The 23,530-nt window shown below is 45.7% G+C and overlaps 1 protein-coding gene and 1 long non-coding RNA gene across 2 annotated transcripts in view; one reads left to right on the forward strand and one right to left on the reverse strand.

Moving 5' to 3' along the window:
• Nucleotides 1-23,530, reverse strand: part of PPM1D (protein phosphatase, Mg2+/Mn2+ dependent 1D) — a 649,112-nt gene that overhangs the window by 125,369 nt on the left and 500,213 nt on the right. The gene's annotated exons all lie outside the window — the stretch shown is intronic.
• Nucleotides 198-6,078, forward strand: LOC122787698. The gene is made up of 3 exons (XR_006362589.1): nucleotides 198-208; nucleotides 877-879; nucleotides 5,767-6,078. It is a non-coding gene; the product is annotated as an uncharacterized LOC122787698 (long non-coding RNA).

A 23,530-nucleotide genomic window follows, 5' to 3' on the forward strand; every position in this document is an offset into this window, starting at 1 on the left:
CCTAGCAGCACCACGTGCTGGGGCAGCACCACGTGCTGGGGTAGAGACATCCAAAGGGATGGTGTCTGATAATTCTATAGGAACCACATTAGTAGTCAAAACTTCAGAGGCCGATTCAACTAGAGTAGCAGGAGCCTCGGTAGTAGTCATGGATTCGGCTGAAGATTGACCCGTTTGCTCGGTTTCGGCCGAAACTGAGACACTCGCGGTTTGCTTAACCGTGGTTTCGGCCGAAACCGCGGACTGCGAGTGTCGGTTTTTTTCTTTGCGTTTTTTAACAATTTGAGAAGTTGGAGGATCCGACGGCATAATGTACGCAAAATCGGAGCCGAAAAACTGTTCAGCAAACTCCGACCGACGCCTAAGCGTTCGTCGGTTGAAGGAAGCACAGGCTAAACAGGCTGCTACGTCGTGGTCTGGGCCTAAGCAAGGTAAGCAGTAAGAGTGGAAATCTTTATGAGGTATTTGTTTCCCACAAGTTAAACAGTTATTTACTTTTTCTGACATCGGCTGAGGCAAGAAAGAGTCCCCAACGGGTACTTAGCTTTTAGAAGTCTTCAAGTAGTATTCGTAGTAGTAATCTCTGGATCTGACCGACCGGCACTTGCGAACAGCTTCTGCTTGGGCGCCACGGCAAGAAAGACTGAGGAAAATGGCGTCGGCTGATGCCTTTATACCCAAAGACCAGCAGAGATGACGTCGGGTGAAGTGCGACACCAGCCGAGGCCAGACCCAGACTTTGGAATCCGGCCGACCGAAGGGCTGCCTGACGACAGGACAACCCATTTGTTATGACTGCAGATGCATCCTTGAAGGACATCATGAGACAGCACAAGTATGAAGCTTTCAAAAAGCGTAAGAAAAGCCACTTCTGAGAAGGTCTGACATATCTGGGACCATTTCCATCTGTGTAGTACTTGGGTCTTGGTCTCTGGACAGACAGAGGGACAATCTTTTCCACTTTACTAAATACAATTTCCTTGTGTTTAATTTCCTAGCCTCCCTGTTACTGCTTAGCACATCCTTGGAATACACGTGTCAAGCTGTCAGCCTTGCAATGCTGAGGAAGGGATGTCATAAGGGTGCTCTGTTTTGAAAAAGGAGTTTCATCCGCTGAGGCAACACTTTCCACCTCTCCCTTACTAGGCTATGCAGGACAAAGAACCAGTGTTGTACAGACCAAAAGGGAGCCATCACAAGGGCTTTTGGCATCTTCCCCTTAATTTTAAAAATCTCCTTGGTATTAAAAGTACAGGAGGAAAAGTGCCCATTTGAGGGAGAATGCATCTACCTTCCAGGCCCCCTTCAACTGCTGCAGTGGTGCAGGGCTTTCTAAGTCATCAGTTCCAAAGTGAAATGAAATGGTCTATTCCTGAAAAGCCACATCCTGATCAGATCCAGGAAAATGAATAGTGCAAAATCTTACCATAAGTACAGTTGTGTACACTTACCATAAATGTAGATGTTACAGTGTATTCACTGTTGCAGTCATTACATTAGGGTAATCTGCTGGCAGGTTGCCCTCAGTCGGCCTGAATAACAAAGTCTTGGGTCCTGTGTCAGTTGCTGTCTCCTCTTCCATGATGTCAGATCGTCAGGGGTATAAAACATGCAGCAGATGCCATTTTATTCAGTTTTTCTTGCCCCAAATGTCAGGTGCCCCCCAAATGGGGAGCAAAAATATATATGTATAAACAGTAAATATATAAATGCATTTTTGGAAACATAAACTTTACCTTCAACTAAAAGCAAATACACCACAAAGGCTTTTGAGTATAGCGAAGGAAAGAAAAGTTATAGAATGGGGGATGGCGGGTGGGTAACCCAGAAAGCAACAGTGAATACACTCTAACATCTACATTTACGGTAAGTGTACACAACTGTACTAAGTTCTTTGTGTTTCACTGTTGCAGTCATTACATTTGGGTAGAATCCCAAAGCTATGGTTGGGAGGATGGAACTAAACAGCATTAGGAGTGACTATAAGGCCCTGCAGGACTGCATTGGCAAAGCCTGCCCTGGATTCGGAGAAGAGAGGTAAATGATAATGCTTTGTGAAGGTATGAACAGAGCTCCAAGTAGCAGCTTCTAGAAAGTTTTTGGTTGGGACCCCTCTGAGAAAAGCTGCTGAAGTAGAGGCAGTCCTGGTGGAATGTGATCCGAATCCCCTTGGGCACAGATTTACCATGGTGCAAATAGCAGAAACAAATGCAGTGGCTTATCCATTTAGAAATATAGTCTGCTTTGATATAGCCTTCCCCTCTGATCCTGCAGCAAATGCTACCAGTAGTTGCTCAGACTTTCTTAGAGACTTGATCCTGTTTAAGTAGAATCTTAGTTGTCTGTGTACATCCAATGAATGCAGAATACGCTCCCTCTTGTTCTGCGGATTTGGGTAAAATGTTGGCAGGTGAATGGTCTGGATATGAACCACACTGGACACCACCTTAGGCATAAAAGAAGGACTGGTCCTGAGGGACACCCTGTTCGGGTAAAATACAATGAAAGGCTCCACTGCCATGAGAGCCTGTAGTTCTGAAACCCTTCTTGCTGAAGTGACTACCAAAAGAAAAGCTGTTTTCCAAGATAGAAATTTTATATCCGCAGTAGCTGCTGGTTCAATAGGAAGCAGGGTGAGTTTTTCCAGCACAAAACTGAGGTCCCATGCAGGAGTTGGTGCTCTTCTGGGAGGCCTTAAATTTTTGGCCCCTCTAAGATACTGTTAAAGCAGTGGATGAGAAAAGAGGGGAGGCTCTGTGTTGTAATGAGCCGAGATGGCAGAGGCATGGATTTTTATTGAAGAAAAAGATAGGCCCTTGTCAAGCATCTCAGTTATGTATTGTAAAATCTGAGGAATATTGGGCTTTGCTGAGTCTATTCCTTGTGCTTGGTTCCAAGCACAGAATCTCTTCCATTTATCAGCATAAGATTTTCTAGTACTAAGCCTTCTGGCTTACAAAATGACATCCATCACAGATTTACTGAGAGGTGTGGTTTGAATAATTAGTTGATTAGCCATGCAGCAAGATTCAGAGTTTGGAGCCAAGTGTGCAGAATTTGATGGTTCTGCTGAGACAGTAGATGAGGTATTTGAGGCAAGTACCATGGAGGAAGGTGTGACATGTTCCTTAGAAGAGGGTACCAGTGCTAGCGAGGCCAGTCCGGAGCAATTAGGATCATTTTTGTTTTTTCCTGTCTGACTTTCAGTAAGACCTTGGAGAGAAGAGGCAGAGGGGGAAAGGCAAAGACTGATAGGTTTTTCCAGCTGAAGGCTAGAGCATCTACTTTCCATGCTTTTTTGTGATAAATTCTTGTGCAGAATTTGTCCAACTGATAATTTTGGGGAGAGGGAAACAGATCTATGTCTGGGCTCCCCCATTTCTGTGTCAAGATGCTGAAGATTTGCGGATCCAGTTTCCATTAGTGTGGGTTCATAAGATTTCTGCTTAGGTCATCTGCCAGAGTATTTTGCTTTCCTGGCAGGAATTGTGCTTGGAGATGTATTTGGTAAGTCAAGGCTGTGTTCCACAAGGCCATGGCTAGTCTGCAAAGGGGGTAGGAATGTGTACCCCCCTGCTTGTTTATGTACCACATAACTGTGGTGTTGTCCGTTTTTATCAGTAGTTGTCCTGGATGAAGTAAGTCCTTGAAGGCTGTCAGAGCATTCTGAACAGCTAGCATTTCTTTCTGGTTGATATGCAGATGCATTTGGTTTGGGCTCCATTTGCCCTGAATGCATCTCCCTGCCAGGTGGGCCCTCCAAGCATAGTCTGATGCGTCTGTAGTTAGGGTTTGGGTGGCAGGGGGTAGAGTGAATGACAGTCCCTTGTTTTAGTGACGACAACTGTTGTAGGCAGGGAATGAGAGGAATCATTGTTTCTAGTCTGTGACAATGTTGACTCCATAAACAGTACAGTTTTGTACCTACCATAAATGTAAATGTTAGAGTGTTCACACTGCTGCAGTCATTACACTTGGGTTTATCCTGCCGTCAGGCGGTCCCGCAGTCTGCCAGAGTTCCAAAGTCTTGGTCCGGAGTTGGTTGCTGTCGCTTCTTCCCTGACGTCAGAGCGCCAGGGGTATATAAGATGCATCCAACGCCATTGTCTTCAGGTTTTCTTGCCCCAGATGTCATGTGCCCCCAAGTAGGTAGGCAATACATATTGCTAATAAAAAATATACATATAAAATAAAAACAATCCCTTCAGAAACAAGCAAATACACCACAAAGGTTGTATAGGATAGAAAGGTATAGATAAGTCCAGCTAGTTCAGAGGGGATGGAAGGAGGGTAACCTGGACTGCAGCAGTGTGAACACTCGAACATCTACATTTATGGTAGGTACAAAAAGTACAGTTTTGTACCTACCATAAATGTAGATGTCCGATAGGAATGCATCTGCAGTCCTTACAAATGGGTTGTCCTGTCGTCAGGCAGCCCTTCGGTCGGCCGGATTCCAAAGTCTGGGTCTGGCCTCAGCTGGTGTCGCACTTCACCCGACGTCATAGCTGCAGTTATTCGGGTATAAAGGCATCAGCCGACGCCATTTTCCTCAGTGTTTCTTGCCCCAGATGCCAGGTGCCCTCTTGGAAGGCTAGATTTGGATAAATGCCAATGATTCCAAATAGTAGAGAGCAAACACAAAAAATAAGCATGTATGTACATATATACAAACAAATACACCATAATAGACCCCCCCCCAGCTAGCTATAAGATGGGCAAATACCCTAGGAGTACCACAGAGGGGAAGGTGGGTGGATTTCCTGACTGCAGATGCATTCCTATCGGACATCTACATTTATGGTAGGTACAAAACTGTACTATGTCCTTCAAGGATGCATCTGCAGTCCTTACAAATGGGTAGAATACCATAGCCAAACTAGGGGAGGAGGAAAAAGAGATTATGGTGTAGTTAGGATCCCTTGCAACACAGCAGTGGCAAAACCTGCTCAGGATCTAGAGTATAAAGGTAAATTGTAATGCTTAGCAAATGTATGCACGGAGGTCCAAGTAGCAGCCTCTATAATGTCCTTGGTAGCCACTCCTCGTAAGAAAGCTGTGGTAGTGGCTGTAGCCCTTGTAGAGTGAGGCCTGATGTTCTCTGGAGTTTTCTTTCCATGGTAGGAGTAACAAAATCTAATGCAATTTCCTATCCAGTTGGAGATTGTCTGTTTTGAAATTGCTTTTCCTTCCCTTCCTGTTGCATATGCTACCAGTAGCTGGTCAGTTTTTCTATTGCTCTTGGTTCTGTCCAGGTAGTAGTGTAACTGTCTATGCACATCCAAGGTATGTAACAGTCTTTCTCCCCTGTTCTGTGGGTTGGGGAAGAAAGTAGGTAGGTGGATAGCCTGATTTAAAGATACTCTGGATACCACCTTAGGCATGAATGTAGGATTTGTTCTCATGGACACTCTATCTTGATGGAAAATCAGGAAGGGTTGCACTGCTATTAATGCCTGTAGTTCAGATACCCTTCTTGCTGAAGTGATTGCCAGCAGGAAAGCAGTCTTCCATGATAAGTATTGTAATTCTGCTGTTGCTGCTGGTTCGAAAGGGGGAAGTGTCAATTTCTCCAGCACAAAGTTCAAGTCCCATGTTGGCAATGGTGGTTTCCTTGGAGGTTTTACATTTTTAATTCCTCTCAGAAACTGCCTGAGCAGAGGGTGTGAGAATACAGGAGGATCCAAGCTGTATTCTGCTGAGATAGCTGATGCATGTATCTTGATGGAAGAATAGGACAGGCCTGAGTGGAAGAGCTACCACCAGCTACCATCTGTGGGATTATGACTGAACGCCTCTAAGTCAGAATCCCGCCTAAACATAACGATACCGCAGCGCCGCGGAACTCCGGTTGGCCAGGGATAGCCGGCCGCAAGGCCGGCGAGGAGCGCCGCTCATCACTGGGTCGGAGCGCGGACGGAAGGGGGCCGCCTCTCTCCAGCAGTGCACCGCACGTTCGTGGGGAACCGGGTGCTAAATCATTCGTAGACGACCTGATTCTGGGTCAGGGTTTCGTACGTAGCAGAGCAGCAAAAAGCTGCGATCTATTGAAAGTCGGCCCTCGAGCCAAGCTTTTGTCGCAGGCGGGGGGACGGGCTCTGCCAAGTATTCCAAGATGCTGGCTATGTTTACCAGTGATGCATCTTCTCCCTTTGCAGTACTCCAAATGAGAAATCTGTTCCATTTTGCTGCATATTTTTTTCTTGTTGAGGGTCTGCGAGCCTCAAGCATAATGTCTTTAACCCTTTGGGATAAATTTGGGTTAATTGATCTTATGTGATGTTCCAGGCAGTCAGTTGCAGAGTTTTCAGGTTTGGATGCAGGATGTTGTAGTTGTTCTGTGTTAACAGCAATGGAACCAGGGGTAGTGTCCATATTAGTTCCCGAGACATGCTCCTTAGTAATGGGTACCAATGTTGCCCTGGCTAGTCTGGAGCTATCAGAATGATCCTTGGACAGTCCTCTTTGATCTTCAATAGCACCTTGTGCATCAAAGGAAGTGGTGGGAATGCATATGCTGACAGGTTTTTCCAACTGAAAGATAGGGAGTCCACCTTCCAAGCAAGTGGGTGGTACGTCCTTGTGCAGAATTTCTTTAGCTGGTGATTGTGTGGGGATACAAATAAGTCTATTTCTGGGAGTCCCCATCTTCTTGTGATGGCCTTGAAGATGTCCGGATGCAGCATCCATTCGTGGGCATCCGAGGTAGTCCTGCTTAATATGTCTGCTAGAATGTTTTCTTTTCCTGGTACAAAAATAGCTTGTAACTGAATGTTGTAGCTCAGAGCCACATTCCATAGGTCCAGTGCCATCCGGCATAGAGGGTATGAATGTGTGCCTCCCTGTTTGTTGATGTACCACATCACTGTGGTGTTGTCTGTCCTTATCATCAATTGACCTTCTCGGAAAAATGGTCTGAATGTCTGGATTGCCAATTTTACTGCCAGCATTTCCTTTAGATTTATGTGCAGGTGCAGCTGGTCTTGAGTCCATAACCCTTGTACGCACTTGTCCAGCATGTGGGCCCCCCAACCGAGGTCTGAGGCGTCCGTCGTGATGGTTTGGCTTGGTTGAATGCTGTAGAAGGGCAATCCTGTGTTTGATTGGCAGGCCTGAGCCCACCATAGGAACTCTTGCTTCAGGCATGGGATTATTGGAATTTTGGTTTCTAGGCTGTGCTTGTGTTGAGACCATAAATTCTTTAGGTACCACTGTAGCTTCCTCATATGCAGTCTGGCATGAGGTACCAGTATTATGCAGGATGCCATGAAGCCCAGGGCTTGTAGTACTTTTCTTGCTGTTAGATGGTTCTGCTTTGTTAATGCCAAGAAGTAGAGAGGTAGTTGTTCTTGTTTTTCTACAGTTAGGAATGCCATTTGCTTTGATGTGTCCAGCTCTGCACCCAAAAAGGTTATTCTTTGGGATGGTATCAGCCTTGACTTTTTTATATTGACTGTATATCCCAGGGCTTGTAGCAGGTAAATGACTCTTTGTAAGTCTTCTGTTAGCTTGTTTATGTTGTCCGCTTGTATCAGGCAGTCGTCCAGGTAGGGGTAAATTTGGATTCCCTGAAGTCTGCAATGAGCAATTACTGATGCCAGGCATTTCGTGAACACTCTGGGCGCAGTAGATAAGCCAAAGGGCAATGCTGAGAATTGATAATGCTCTGATCCTGCAAGAAATCTGAGGTATCTTCTGCAATTTGGTCGTATGGGGACGTGCAGGTATGCCTCCTTGAGATCTAGAGTTACCAGCCAACACTCCTTGCCCAGCATGGGAAGAAGCTGCTGTAGAGTCAGCATTTTGAATTTTGGAACAATGAGAAATGTGTTTAAAGCGGACAGGTCGAGAATAGGCCTCCATTTGCTCTCTTTTCTTGGTACCAGGAAGAGCCTGGAGTAAAATCCCTTTCCTTGTTCCATAGATGGTACCTTTTCCACAGCTCTCATCTTTAATAGTTGAGATATTTGTTTTAGAGCTTCTGCCTTTTGAGTTGGTGGTAGGTTTGGCATTCCTCTCTTTCCTGGTAGAGTATGGAAATGAAACCTGTAACCTTGGTCTATAGTTTGCAAAATCCACTTGTCCCTTGTGATGTAATGCCAGTTCTTTGAAAATAAAGCTAGCTTTCCGCCTAAGGGTGCTTCTAGCTGTTTCCTGGTAGGCGGTGCCAGAGCCAAGTCACTGTGATTGTCCTGTTGCAGTGGTGGTGGCTGCGTCTATGCCTCGCTGGTTGCTACCCTGCCACTGGCGTCCCCTGTAGGCACCCCTGGATTGGTTTCTGCCTCTTGACCGCCTATTCCTGCCTCTCTGTACTTTAGAGGAGTCTGGAAAGGACCAATTTTTGGAGGGCCAATTCCTGCTAAACCTTGGAGGTTGGACCTGTAAGAAATCTTTCACTGTTTGTACAGATTTTGCCTTCTCCTCCATCTTCTTCAGTACCTGTTGTGCAGGGGAACCAAATAAATTGGCCTTGTCCATGGGAGCATCTAATAGTTTTGATTTGACATGGTCCGGTAAGGCCTGCTCTTTCAACCATGCATGCCTTCTGATAACTGTGCCAGTCATGGCTGATCTAAAGGAAGCCTCCAGTGCATCATAGCCGCATTTTAAAGAATGGTTACTAACTTGCTGAATGTTATGTACCATTTCCTGAACATACTTCTTATCAAAAGGTTCATCAGAGGACAGTTTTCTAGTTAACTGGTCTAGCATAAATTCTTGATATTGTATCATATGAAATTGACAGTTCAAGGCCCTAGCTGACAGAGTAGTAGAAGTGTAAACTTTTTTACCCCATCTCTCTAAGGACCTGGATTCCCTTTCAGAGGGGAGGGGTTTTTTAGCAGAGGTAGATGCAACAGCCTTAGGTCCCTGGGAGATAGTCTCGGGATCTGCAAAAGGAGCCTTGTATAAATGGTGATGTGTGTCCGGGACTGCTGTTGCAAAACCCACACTAGATTTGTAAAAGATAGGCAGGTGGTAATGCTTGGTGAATGTGTGTACAGAATGCCAGGTAGCAGCTTCCAGAATGTCACTGGTAGGGACGCCCCTGAGGAATGCTGTAGAGGTAGAGGTTGCCCTAGTGGAATATGTTCCGACCCCCCCCCCCCCCCCAAAGGGTTGGCTTCCTATGGTGTTTGTAGCAGAAATGGATACAGTGTGCTATCCACTTGGAAGTTGTCTGTTTTGAAATGGCCTTGCCCTCTGCCCCTGGTGCAAAACTGAGTAATAACTGGTCCGATTTCCTGAAGGGCTTAGTCCTATCCAGGTAGAATCTGAGCTGTCTGTGCAAGTCCAAGGAGTGCAGGATCCTTTCCCCTTTATTTTGAGGATTATGGAAGAAGGATGGCAAATGGATAGATTGGTTGAGAGCCACACTGAACACCACTTCAGGCATAAAGGAAGGATTAATCCTGACTGAGACCCTGTCAGCATGAAAAATAATGAAGGGTTCCACAGCCATAAGTGCTTGCAGCTCAGACGCTCTTCTAGCTGAAGTGATGGCCAGAAGCAAGGCTGTTTTCCAAGAGAGGAATTTTAATTCTGCCGATGCTACAGGCTCAAAGGGGGGTAGCGTGAGTTTTTCCAGTACAAAGTTAAGGTCCCAAAGCAGGGGTGGGTGCTCTGCTTGGTGGCCTTAAGTTGATTGCCCTTCTCAGGAAATGTTTAATGAGAGGGTGAGAGAAGAGAGGTGGGCTCAGTGTTGTAATGAGCCGAGATGGCAGAGGCATGAATTTTAATGGAGAAGGAAAGGCCTCTGTGGAGATCTGCTAGGTAATCAACGATTAGAAGTAGGGAGGGCAGTACTGTGTTCTCATCTTTAGACTGAATGCAAAAGCAATACCTTTTCCACTTATCAGCATAGGATTTCCATGTACTGGGTCTTCTGGATTCAAGAATGAAGTCCAGCACCTGCTTGCTTCGGCTGGTCATGAGGGGGGGATTCAAGGAATAAGCCAGGCTGCAAGCTTCAGGGTTTGCAGATGCAGATGCATGATCTGTCCTCCCTGCTGAGTGAGGAGGGTTGGGATCTGGGGTAGGTGCTAGGGTGGCACTGGTGACAGGCTGCGCAGTAGTTTGTACCAGTGCTGGCATAGCCAGTCTGGGGCAATCAGGATTGTCCTTGGTCTGTCCTGTCTTACCTTGAGTAATATTCTTGAGAGAAGGGGCAGGGGGAAAATGCAGAGACTGAGAGGTTTTCACAACTGAAGGACAGGGCATCCACTTTTCAGGCCCTGCAGTGAGGTGTCCTGGTGCAGAATTTGCTGAGCTGGTGATTGCAGGGGGAGGCAAAGAGGTCCACCTCTGGGGTACCGCATTTCCAGATTAGGAGGCTGAAGGGGCTGGGCTCTAAATGTCACTCGTGTGGGTCTATTAGACTTCTGCTTAAGTTGTCTGCCAGTGAGTTTTGTTTGCCTGGCAGGAACTGAGCTTGCAGATGGACCTGCATGCCCAAGGCCATGTTCCACAGGGCCATGACTAGCCTGCAGAGTGGGTAAGAGTGGGTTCCCCCCTGACTGTTGATGCACCACATAACTCTGGTGTTGTCTGTTTTTATTAGCAGGACTCCTGGTGAGAGTAGGGATCTGAAAGCCGTTAGAGCATGCTGAATAGCTAGCATCTCTTTTTGGTTGATGTGCAGATGAATTTGGCTTGGGCTCCAATGGCCCTGAATGTACTTGTCCGTCCAGGTGTGCCCCCCAGGCATAGTCTGACACGTCTGTGGTTAGGGTCTGGGCGGCGTGGGGTTGAGTAAAGGTAAGTCCCTTGTTGTGCCTGCATGCTGCTGCCTACCAAAGAAACTCTGTCCTTGAACAAAGTATGATAGGAATGACAGTTTCCAGGTCCTGAGAATGCTGGCACCAAAGACTTTTTAAGTACCACTGAATTTTCCTCATATGGAATTAGTAAGATGCAAGAGGCCATGAACCCTAGGGCCTCAGGATTTTCTTTGCGGATAGCTGGGTTCTGGTGGCCATTTGAGTGAAGTAGACTGTCAGACAGGCTTGTTTTTCTGGAGTAAGGAATGACATCTGGGATTGCTGTGCCCAAGCTTGTGCCCAGGAATACATTTTTTTGTCTGGGGACTAGTTTTGATTTATTTTCGTTGATAGTGTACCCCACGGTTAGAAGGTTCTTTCCAAGTGTCAGGTGCTGCAACAGTATTTCCTGACTGTTTGCCTGAATCAGGCAGTCTTCCAAGTAAGGGTAAATTTGAAATTTTCTCTGTCTGCAGTAGGCAACGGCTAGAGCCAGGCATTTTGTGAATACTCTGGGAGCAGTGGATAAGCCAAAGGGAAGTGCAGAGAACTGACAATGCAAAGATCCTGCCCTTAAGTATAGGTATTTCCAGCATGAGTTCTTGATAGGGATGTGCAGATAGGCTTCTTTTAGGTCTAGGGTGGCTAACCAGGCATCTTTGGCCAGCAGAGGAAGAAGCTGCTGATGGGCAAGCATTTTGAATTTTTGTACCACCAGAAAGGTGCTTAGAATGGAAAGATCTAGGATTGGGTGCAAAGTGCCCTCTTTTCTGGGTACCAGAAAAGTCAGGAATAGAACCCTTGACCTATCTGCTCTGCAGAAACAGGTCGAATTGCCCTTATGGACAGCAGGGGCTGAACTTGGTTTTGTGCCTCTGCCCACTGGTTTGGAGGATGGTCTGGGAACCCTTTTGGGTTGGCAGTGAGTGGAAGTAAAATTTGTACCCCTAGGATACAATATTTAGGACCCATCGGTCTTTGGTGATAGAAGTCCAGTTTTTTTGCATGATGTGCAAGTTTTCCTCCTAGGGGCAGAAGCAGTTAGGCAGAGGTGAGGAGTGGAGTTGAGAAGTCATGTGAATTCTTTCCATAAGGGGGTGTCTTAGCGCACCCTGTTTTTGAAGTGGAGGCACTCCATTGCTTAAATCTCTGCATACCCTGAGACTGTAGCATGGGGGGGGGGTCTGTTTCCCCTGGGTCTAGTTTGGGATGGCCTTGAAGGGGCTGGAAAGCGCCAATGTTTCGAGGGGCAATGCCTACTGAATCTAGGAGGCTGTACTTGCAAGAAATCTTTGACTGTCTGCATAAATTTAGCTTTTTCTTCCATCTTTTTAAGAACCTCTTCTGCTTTGGTGCCAAACATATTGTCCTTGTTCAAAGGAGCATCTAGTAATTTTGATTTGACATGGTCTGGCAAGGTCTGCTCCTTAAGCCAAGCATGCCTTCTCAGTACAGAAAGTACAGCTGTGTACACTTTCCATGTAGATGTTCGAGTGTATTCACTGTTGCAGTCACCACATTTGAGTTATCTGCTTGCAGTAGCCCTCAGATGGCCAGATTATCAAAGTCTTGGGTCCTGCGTCAGTTGCTGTCTCATCTTCCATGACGTCAGTTAGTCAGGGGTATAAAGCATGCAGCTGACACCATGACAGTTTTTCTTGCCCCAGATGTCAGGTGCCCCCCTAATGGGAAGCACTTAAATATATATACAAGGTTACACCTCCAACAAAAAAGCAAATACACCAAAAAGGTTTTAAGCATCGTAAAGAAGAGTAAAGGTATAGCCAAAAGAAGTCAGGGGGCTGGAGGGAGGGTAACCAGGACTGTAATGGTGAATACACTCGAACATCTACATTTATGGTAAGTGTACACAAAGTACAGTTTTGTACCTACCATAAATGTAGATGTTCGAGGATCCACATTGCTGCAGTCCTAACTATTGGGTAGTCCGCTGTCCCAGTCGGCCCGAATACCAAAGTATATGGCTGACGTCGGTCAAGGCGCATTAGACTGACGTCAGTACGTCAGGGTACTAATGCGCATGACCGACGTCATATCCTCAGTCTTTTCTTGCTCCAGATGTCAGAAGACCCTAAAAAGACAAGGCCAAAACCAAAAACTCCAAACAATCCTACACCAAAACTATGTACAATATATACAAAATTACCAGAGTATAACCTCACCTACACAACCACCCCTAAACACAGAGGGGAAGGAGGGAGGGTAAATTGGACTGCAGCAATGTGGATCCTCGAACATCTACATTTATGGTAGGTACAAAACTGTACTATGTTCTTCATTCCACATTGCTGCAGTCCTAACTATTGGGTAGAATCCCAAAGCAGAGGTAAGGGAGGCTGGCAAATCATAAGGAAGCAGGAGCTGACAACATGCCCTGCAAAATAGCTGTGGCAAAACCAGCCCTAGATTTAGAGTAGAGAGGAAGGTGGTAATGCTTAGAGAAAGTATGCACTGAACTCCAAGTAGCTGCCTCCAAAATATCCTTAGTTGCCACCCCTTAGAAATGCTGTTGAAGTGGCAGTAGCCCTAGTGGAATGAGGCCTAATCCCAGCGGAATCTCCTTGCCATGATGGGAATAACAAAATGCAATGCAAAACCCAATCCACTTAGAAATAGTTTGTTTTGACACAGGCTTGCCCTGAGAACTCAAAGCAAAAGAAACAAACAACTGCTGAGACTGCCTAAAATCCTTAGTCCTGCTTAAATAATAGCGCAACTGCCTGTGTACATCTAAAGTGTGCAAAATCTTTTCCACTTTATTTTGGGGATCTGCATAAAAAGTAGGCAAATGAATAGTTTGGTTTAAAGCCACACTAGAAACCACCTTAGGCATAAAGGAAGGATTAGTACGTAATGATACCCTATCCTTATGAAAAATCAAAAAAGGCTCTACCGCCATAAGGGCCTGCAATTCAGAAACCCTTCTTGCAGAAGTAATGGCCAACAAAAAAGCAGTCTTCCATGACAAGTATTTCAATTCAGCAGAAGCCGCAGGCTCAAAAGGTTGTAGAGTAAGTTTCTCCAAAACAAAATTGAGATCCCAAGCAGGAGTAGGAGCTCTACGGGGGTCTTATATTCTTTGCCCTCTAAGAAATTGCTTGAACAAAGGATGAAAACAATGGTGGGTCACAATCATAGTGAGCTGAAATTGCTGCAGCATGAATCTTAATGGAAGAGAAAGACAAACCTTTGTCCAATAACTCAGTAAGATATTGAAGAGCCACACTCAAATTAGGCTCAGAAATCTCCAAATTGTTTGCTGCACTCCAAAATAAAAATCTCTTCCATTTGTCTGCGTACACTTTCCTTGTACTAGGTCTTCTGGCTTCCATAATCACATTTAAAACTTGTTGAGGAAGTTGAGACCTGCTGTGTTTCAAAACAGAATATGCCAGGCTGTTAGATGAAGAGAGTGAAGCTTGACATTGAGCAGGTGACGACCTTTCGGAGACAACAGGTGTGGAATCAAAGGTAAAGGCCATGGAGGCTTCCTTACCAGACTCCTCAGTAATGGGTACCAGTGTTGCCGAGGCCAATCTGGAGCTATTAAAATCATCCTTGGCTTGTCTTGTCTGACCTTTAGGAGCACCTTTGGGAGAAGAGGCAGAGGTGGAAAGGCATACACATGAAGATTTTTCCAACTGAAAGAAAGAGCATCCACTTTCCAAGCTGTGTGATGAAAACTCTTTGTGCAAAACTTTGGCAGCTGGTGGTTTAGTGGAGAAGCGAACAGATCTATGTCTGGAGTTCCCCATGACACTGTCAATTTTCAAAATACATGAAGATCCAGTTTCCACTCGTGGGGATCCATGATTTGTCTGCTTAACACATCTGCTAAGGAGTTCTGTGCTCCCGGCAGAAACCTTGCCTGAAGAGTTAGTTGCAAGCTGAGCGCAGTCTCCCATAAAATCATTGCTTGCCTGCACAACGGTAAGAATGTGTTCCCCTTGTTTGTTGATGTACCACATGACAGTTGTGTTGTCTGTTAGAATCAACACCTGCCCTGGAAGAAGTAACTCCTTGAAAGCCATTAATGCAAACTGGACTGCTAACATCTCTTTCATGTTGTTATGTAGATGCTGTAGTCTGGCAGGCCACTTGTCTTGTATCCACTTTCCATTTAGATGAGCTCCACAAGCAATGTCTGAGGCATCTGTCGTTAGAATCTGACTCGCCTCTGGCCGGGTCACAGAGAGTCCCTTGTTTAGGTGACATTCCTGAGCCCACCACAAAAATTCCTTTTGAATGCAAGGTATTATTTGAATGACAGTGTCCAAATCCTGGCAGTGCTGTGTCTATACATTTTTGAGATACCATTGCAGCTTCCTCATATGCAGTTTGGCATTGGGAAGCACCAGAATACAAGATGCCATGAACCCTAAGGCTTGAAGGACTGTCCTTGCAGTCAGCCCGGACTGAAGAGATAGTTGATGGAAGTAACTGGAAAGATTCTTTCGTTTGTCCGGGGTTAAAAAGGCCATCTGGGCTGCTGTATTCAGTCTCACACCCAGAAAGCACATGTCTTGAGAGGGTACTAGACTGGACTTTATTTCGTTCACAGAATACCCTAGGCATCTTAGCACTGCTATCACAAATTCCAAATGCTGTAAAAGGTCTTCCTTTTCTTGAGCCAGAATCAGGCAGTCATCCAAGTAAGGATAGATTTGAATTCCTTTTAGCCTGAAGTAAGCTATTACTGGAGCCAGAACCTTTGTGAATACTCTGGGCGCAGTAGATAAGCCAAAGGGCAATGCAGAGAACTGATAATGAGAATTTCCAGCTCGAAAACGCAGATACTTCCTGCAACTTAGTCTGATAGGCACATGAAGGTAAGCTTCCTTCAGATCTAAAGTTACCATCCAGTGATCTTTGCCCAGCAGAGGTAAAAGCTGTTGTAACGTCAACATTTTGAACTTGGGAATGTCCAGATAAGTGTTGAGGATAGATAAATCCAAAATTGGTCTCCACGTGTTCCCCTTCTTCGGTACTAGGAACAGGCGAGAATAAAATCCCAGGCCCCTTTCTGGCACAGGAACTGGCTGAATGGCCCCTATTTGGAGCAACAGAGAAATTTGCTTGTGAGCCTCTTTTCTTTGTAGAGGAGGAATGTCTGGCATGCCTTTGAAAGGAGGCAAGGTATGGAAATAAAACCTGTAACCGTGGTGAATGATATCCAAAACCCATCTGTCTTGGGTAATTAAATCCCAATTTTCTTTGAAAAGAGCCAGCCTTCCTCCCAAAGGTGCTGCCAGGCGAGAATGTACTGGCAGCTGAAAAGGTAGGTCATGGGGTCTGTTTACGAAAGGACTGACCCCTGCCCTCACCAGAAGTCTGAGCAGGTGAACTCCCTGTTCTAGGCCTAAAAGAACCTTGAGCTCTGCCCCTACCACGTCTAGACCTACCCCTAGACTGGGAATCATAAGCAGGATATGTCCATCCCTTAGTAGGCCAATTTCTACTAAACTTCGGAGGCTGCACCTGCAAAAAATCCTTAACAGTTTGCATGGACTTAGCCTTGTCCTCCATTTTCTTTAAAACTGCTTCCACAGGCAAACCAAACAACACATCAGACTGTAAAGGAGCATCCAAAATCCTTGTTTTAACATGCTCAGCTAAATTCTGATCCCTCAACCAGGCGTGCCTACGAAGAACAGAACCAGTGGCAGCCACCCTCGAGGAGGCCTGCACAGCATCAAAACCACACTGCAAGGAATGCTTACCCACCTGTTCAGACACATGAACTAAATCCTGCAACTCTTTACACTCAATACCTTCTGCCAGAGCATCCACCTTAGACTTCAATTGTGAAAGGAGATAATTCTGATATTTTAACATGTGAAACTGACAATTCAATGCCCTCATGGCTAAAGTGGAAGAAGTATACACTTTCTTTCCCCATCTATCCAAAGCCCTTGCCTCTTTATCAGGAGGAACAGGATTTTTAACAACAGAAGCCTTCACACCTTTAGGCCCCTGAGAGACAGTTTCGGGTCTGCCCTAGGACTCTTAAAAGATACTTATGAGCTTCAGGCACCCTATAGTACCTATCCGGTTTAACTGGGGCAGGAGGCAAAGAATCAGGATTCAGGGAAGCCTCTGCAAAACATCTTCCACCACATTCAGAACAGGAGGTATAGCTAAAGGCCTATGCTGGGGTAAAACAAGAATTCCCTAAGCCTCTTCCTGGAATCAGAGAAATCTTGACCTTCCCATTTAAAATGCTCCCTCATGGAATGCAGAGTCTCTGAAAATGAAAAATCCTCAGCAGGAGAAGCTGAAGGAGTAGAATCATCCACATCAGAATCAGAATAAGGAGGATACTCCTGCAAGTCTTCAGCCAAGACTCAGAAGCCTCGAACATTGCTCAAAACTCTCAAACTCAGGTTCCACCCTAGGCCTCTTATCAGGAGGGGCATAGAACCTCTAATCATAGTAATCAAATCCTCTGCCATTTTAAGCATATGTTTCTTAGGCAAAGACCCTGAAGCACTAGGAGAAACCCCACTGAAGCTAAACTTGGCCTGCCTCTCAAAGAAGCCTTGGAAACAGAAGGGAGGCTCTAACCACCTTAGGAAGAGAGGAAAGAACAGCCACCTGAGAAGCCCCTTCAGCCTGGCCTACTTCCTGAGAGGACACATCTTGTAACAGTAAAGTCTCTCCCTGAGACTCCAAAGAAACTCCTGGCAGAACCTCCGGCTCCACTGAGCCTTCTAAAGAAGCGACGTCCGGGACTGTCGGTTCTTCCACCCTAGGCTTTGCTGCTTTGTCCTTGCGCTTTTGGCCAGCGGGCGCCGGAGCATCCGACGGCATTTTATAATTACAACGCTTCCCAAAACTAACCTGGCACAGTCTAACCTTCTCTTAATCGTGCGTTTGTTAAATCTAGCACAAGAGCGGCATCCAACAACGTCGTGCTCAGGCCCTAAACAAGGTATACACAAAGTATGGTAATCCCTATGAGGTATCTGTTTCCCACAAGAAATACAGTTATTCACTTTTCTGACATCCGGTTAAATACTGAGGCAAGAAAAACCAAAATATTCCCCAACGGGTACTTAGCCAACTTTGATTCGGTCTGAAACTCTGACTTCAGAAACTTTCAGAACGCCAACCTGCACTCGCAAAACTGCTTCTGCATCGGACCATGCAGCAAAAAAGACTGAGGATATGACGTGGGTCATGCGCATTAGTACCCTGACGTACTGACGTCAGTCTAATGCGCCTTGACCGACGTCAGCCATATACTTTGGTATTCGGGCCGACTGGGACAGCGGACTACCCAATAGTTAGGACTGCAGCAATGTGGAATGAAGAACATCTGTACTATGTTCTTCATGTTTCACTGTTGCAGTCATCACATTTGGGTAGATTCCCAAAGTTAAGGATGGGAGAAGGCATTTAGATAGCATTAGGACCAGCTTTGAGGCCCTGCAAGACTGCAGTGACAAAGACAGCTCTGGATTTAGAGAAAATTGGTAAATGGTAAAGCTTGGTGAAAGTATGTACAGAACACCAGGTAGCAGCTTCTAGGATGTCCCTTGTAGGTACACCTCTGAGAAAGGCTGTAGAGGTAGATGCAGCCCTGGTTGTATGGGGCTAATCCCCTGTGGGACAGGTTTTCCATGGTGCTTATAGCAGAAATGAATGCAATGGCCTATCCATTTAGAAATGGCTTGCTTTGAAATAGCCTTCCCCTCTCTGCCCCTGCAGCAAATGCCACCAGCAGTTGTTCAGACTTCCTTTGAGATTTAGTCCTGCCCAAATAAAATCCAAGTTGCCTGTGCACATCTAAGGAGTGCAGTATCCTTTCCCCTTTGTTCTGTGGATTAGAAAAGGTTGGCCAATGAATGAACTGATTAAGAGCCACACTAGATACCACCTTGGGCATGAAGGAGGGATTGCTCCTGAGGGACACCCTGTCCACATAAAAGATGATGAAAGTTTCCAATGCCATAAGGGCTTGTAGTTCAGATACCCTTCTTGCTGAAGTAATTGCTAAAAGGAAGGCTGTTTTCCAAGAAAGAAATTTTAACTCTGCACTTGTAGCTGGCTGGCGAGTGGGCATTCGAAAGACATGCGTTGAATGGGCGTGCCTTCATTGAAGGCTGGGTGTCGGGCTGGCAACTCGACACCATAAAAAACAACTGCCAAATCATTGGCGGACTGGAGTTCCGCTGTGGCGCCCCCTAACTGGGAAAAGCCGAAAGACAAACCACTTGTAGCTGGCTGAAAAGGAGAAAGACTGAGTTTTTCCAATACAAAGTTTAGGTTCCAGGCTAGAGTTGGGGCTCTCCTGGGTGGTCTTACATTTTTGGCCCCTCTGAGGAAGTGCTTTCAGCAGTGGATGAGAGAAGAGGGGTCGGATCTGTGTAGCAATGAGCTGAAATGACTGATGTGTGAATTTTGATGGAGGAAAAAGAAAGGCCTTTGTGAAGCATCTCAGTTAAAGTACTGAAAAATCTGAGGTAAATTGGGCGCTGCTGTGCCCATCCCTTGAGTTTGGTTCCAGGCGCAGAATCTTTTCCATTTTTCAGCATAATATTTTCTTGTACTAGGCCTCCTTGTCTGCAAGATGACATTCAATGCTTGTTTACTGAGGGATGGTAATGGAGAGATTAGGAAATTAGCCAGGCTGCCACGGTCAGAGTTTGAAGCGGAGGGTGCAGAATCTCTCTCTCTCCTGCCGTGACAGCAGGGTAGGTGTCTGAGGCAGGTGCCATGGAGCCAGTAGTGACAAACTGCGCAAGAGGGGGTACTAGTGCTGGCGTGGCCAGCCCGGTGCAATCAGTACCATTTTGGTTTGTCCTGTTTGATCTTTAGTAGTACTTTTCAGAGGAGCGGCAGAGAAGGAAAGGGATAAACTGATAGATTTTTCCAGCTGAAGGACAGAGCACCCACTTTCCAAGCTTGTTTGTGGAGAGTCCTTGTGCAGAATTTGTCCAATTGGTAGTTCTGGGGGGAGGCAAACAGGTCTATATCTGGGCTCCCCCATTTGTTTATCAACTTGTTGAAAATCTTTGGTTCCAGTTTCCACTCCTGTGGGTCCATGAGATTTCTGCTGAGTTAGTCTGCCAGTGTATTTAGTTTTCCTGGCAGGAATTGAACCTGTAGATGCACGTGGTTAGCTGAAGGCTGCGTTCCACAGAGCCATGGCTAGTCTGCAGGAGGGGGGGGTAAGAATGGGTAACCCCCTGCTTGTTTATGTACCACATAACAGTGGTGTTGTCTGTCCTTACCATTAATTGTACTGGAAGAATGTGGTCCTTGAAGGCTGTCAAAGCATTCTGTACAGCTAACATTTCTTTTTGATTGATATGGAGATGCATTTGACTTGGGTTCCATTTGCCCTGAATGCACTTCCCCTGCCAGGTGAGCCCCCGATGCATAGTCTGATGCATCTGTTAGGGTTTGGGCAGCAGGGGGTAGAGTGAATGGTTGTCCCTTGTTGTGGTAGCAGGCCTCTGCCCACCAAAGGAACTCTAACCGTAGGCAAGGTATGATAGGGATCATTGCTTCTAGATCCTGAGAATGTTGACACCATCGGCTTTTAAGGTACAATTGTAGTTTCTTCATATGCAGTCTTGCATATGGAATTAGCAGAATGCAGGAGGCCATGAACCCCAAGACTTGCAGTATTTGCCTTGCGGATAACAGGGTTTTTGTGGCCATTAGTTTGAAGTAAGTTGTCAAATTAATTTGTTTCTCTGACGTGAGGAAAGCCACTGGGAAGTTGTGTTCAAGCTTGCTCCCAGGAATATAATTTGTTGACAGGGTACCAGATGCGATTTATTTTCGTTTATGGTTTACCCCAGACAAGTTAGCATCTTTTGTACAAATGCCAAATGATTCAAAAGTATGTCCTGGCTATCTGCCTGAATTAGACAATCGTCCAGGTATGGGTATATTTGAATATTTCTTTGCCTGCAAAATGCAATGACTGCAGCTAGGGACTTTGTGAATACCCTGGGCAGAGTAGATTAGCCAAAGGGCAGTGCAGAGAACTGATTTTGCATGTAGCCTGCTTTGAAGAATAGGTATCTTCTGCAAGACTCCCTGATTGGGATGTGCAGGTATGCTTCCTTTAAATCCAGTGTTGGCAACCAGGCATCTTTGCCTAGCATAGGAAGCAACTGGTGAAGAGTTAGCATTTTACATTTTGGAATCACCAAAAAGGTGTTTAATATAGAAAGGTCCAGGATAGGATGCCAAGAGTGGTCTTTTTTGGGTACCAGGAAAAGTCTTGAGTAGAAACCTTGTCCCTCTGCTACAGTTTGAATAGCCTTTATACTTGAGAGAGAGAGTACTTGCCTTTGAGCCTCTGCCCACTGATTAGGGGGTAGATCTGGCCAACCGTTTGGGGTTGGTAATGTGTGGAAGTGAAATCTGTATCCTTGGGGAAACTATAAAGCCCATTTGCCCTGGGAAATGAGTTTCCAGTTTTCTGCCTGCAGAGCAATCTTTCCCCCTAAAGGAGCAGTCAGCTGAAAAGTGCTTGGAAGTTTTAAAGTTAAGTCATTGAGACAGTTTACCATAAGGGGAGTCTTACTACTCCCTGATTTGGAAGTGGGAGCCCCCCACTGTTTAGTCCTGTGCGTACCCTGGGACTGAAGCCTGGGTGTTCTGCTGGTTCTGGGTTTGGACTGAAGGTCTGGAAGAGGCAGGAAAAGACCAATTCTTAGAGGGACAATGCTTACTAAATCTTGGAGGTTGTACTTGTAGGAAATCTTTAACAGTTTGCATAGATTTAGCTTTTTCCTCCATCTTTAAGAACTTCTGCTTTGTTGCCAAATAGGTGGTCCTGATTTAAGGGAGCACCCAGCAATTTAGCTTTAACATAAACTGGCAAAGATTGCTCCTTAAGCCAAGCATGCGTTCTAAGTACAGAACCAGTGACAGCAGCCCTGCAAGATGCCTCTAGTAAATAAAAATCAGCCTGCAAAGTATGCTATCCAACATGTTCAACAGAATGATTAAATTCTGTAAATCCTTATTTTCAGAACAGTCAGGAATCAACATAATTTTCTGTTTAAGCAATCCAATGATACGCTGCTGTTACTTTAATATATGAAAGTGGCGGTTTAAGGCCCTAATGGCCAAAGTTGCTGAAGTATATACTTTCTTACCCCATCTATCCAGTGCCCTGGAGTCTCTATCAGAGGGGGCAGGATTTTTGGCAGTAGTAGCCTTGATGTCCTTGGGTCCCTGTGAAATGGTCTCAGGATCCGCAGTAGGATTTTTAAAAAGGAACTTGTGAGAGTCAGGAAACCTATAATTTCTATCAGGTTTTCTGGGAGCAGGAGGTAGAGAGTCAGGGGCCAAGCTAGATTCAGAAAAGGCATCATCAACAATGTCTAGTACAGGAGGGACAGCTAAAGGCCTGTGCTGGGGCAGGAGTAAGAAATCCCTAAGCCTCTTTTTAGAATCAGAGTAATCCTGGCTTTCCCAGCGAAAATGCTCCCTAAGAGTATGCAGGGTTTCACCAAAAGAGAAATCCTCTGGTGGGGGTGGGGAGTCCTCTGCATCAGAACCCTCATAGGTAGATAAGGGTAAATCCTGCTCATCAGAGGAAACAGAAATTTCAGAATCCTGGTCAGAAGCATATCATAAGCAAATTCAGTCCTAGGTGTCTTAGAGGTGGATGGTTGGCTTCCCCTGATTAAAGTAATAAGGTCTTCAGCAATTCTTATCTGATTTTAGGCATAGGGGCCTGCCCATGCGGTATGGGTGTCGGTTTTCTAGGCATAGCTCGAGTTTTAGGCCTAGAAGAAGAAGATGGCATCGATTTAATATGCAAGTCAGTAGGCATGAATACACCCTCAGAAGCTGGTGCCTGCACAACGGCTCCGAATACATCCAAAGTAGAGACATCCGCAGGTTCCACAGTTGAAGCATCTCACGGCATACTGGAATCAGAATAGGTCTCAGTAGAGGCCTGCGAATCTGAAGTAGCGGGTATCAGGAGCTGCGAAAGCACCTCACTGAGTACTGGCGAACTGGCGACTGGCTTAAGAGAAGTGTCATTGGCAGCTTTGGACATAAGCGGCCTGTCTGTCTTTATCTTTGCGTTTTTTCAAAATGTTGGTAGTTGGATGGCTTACCGAAGACATATGTGGATAACTGAACAGAGTACCAGAACATTTAGAACTGTAAACATACCGATGACGAATAGTTCGTTGCTTAAATAAGGCACAAAACCGACAGTGAGGTACGTCGTGGTCGGGGCCTTGGCAAGGAATACAGTACGAATGAAAATCTTTGTGAGATATTTGCTTTCCACAGAAATACAATTATCAACTTTTACTGACATCGGTTTAGAGCAAGAAAAAGTTTCCTCAACGGGGTACTTAGCTTTAGTTGAAGACTTTGGTTCTGAAACTCAAAAACGAAAATTTCAGGAGTCGGACGACCGGCACTTGCGAACTGCTTCTGTTTCGGGCACCACACGGCAAGAAAGACTGATGGAATGGCGTCGCTGGCTGCATGCTTTATACCCCTGACTACCTGACGTCACAGAAGATGAGACAGCAACTCACGCAGGACCCAAGACTTTGATAATCAGGCCGACTGAGGGCTACTGAAAACAGATAAACCAAATGGGATGATTGCAACAGTGAAACACGAAGAAAATCCAGTGACTGCTGCCTGCAAGACGCTTCTAGAGCGTCAAAGCCACACTGCAAAGTATGCTTGCTGACTTGGCTTGCAGAATGCATAAGCTCTTGTAATTCTTTATTTTCTGCACAGTCTGC

This window comes from Protopterus annectens, chromosome 13.part0 (genome assembly GCF_019279795.1).
Source record: "Protopterus annectens isolate FY-2018-M chromosome 13.part0, PAN1.0, whole genome shotgun sequence".
Classification (NCBI taxonomy): domain Eukaryota; kingdom Metazoa; phylum Chordata; order Ceratodontiformes; family Protopteridae; genus Protopterus; species Protopterus annectens.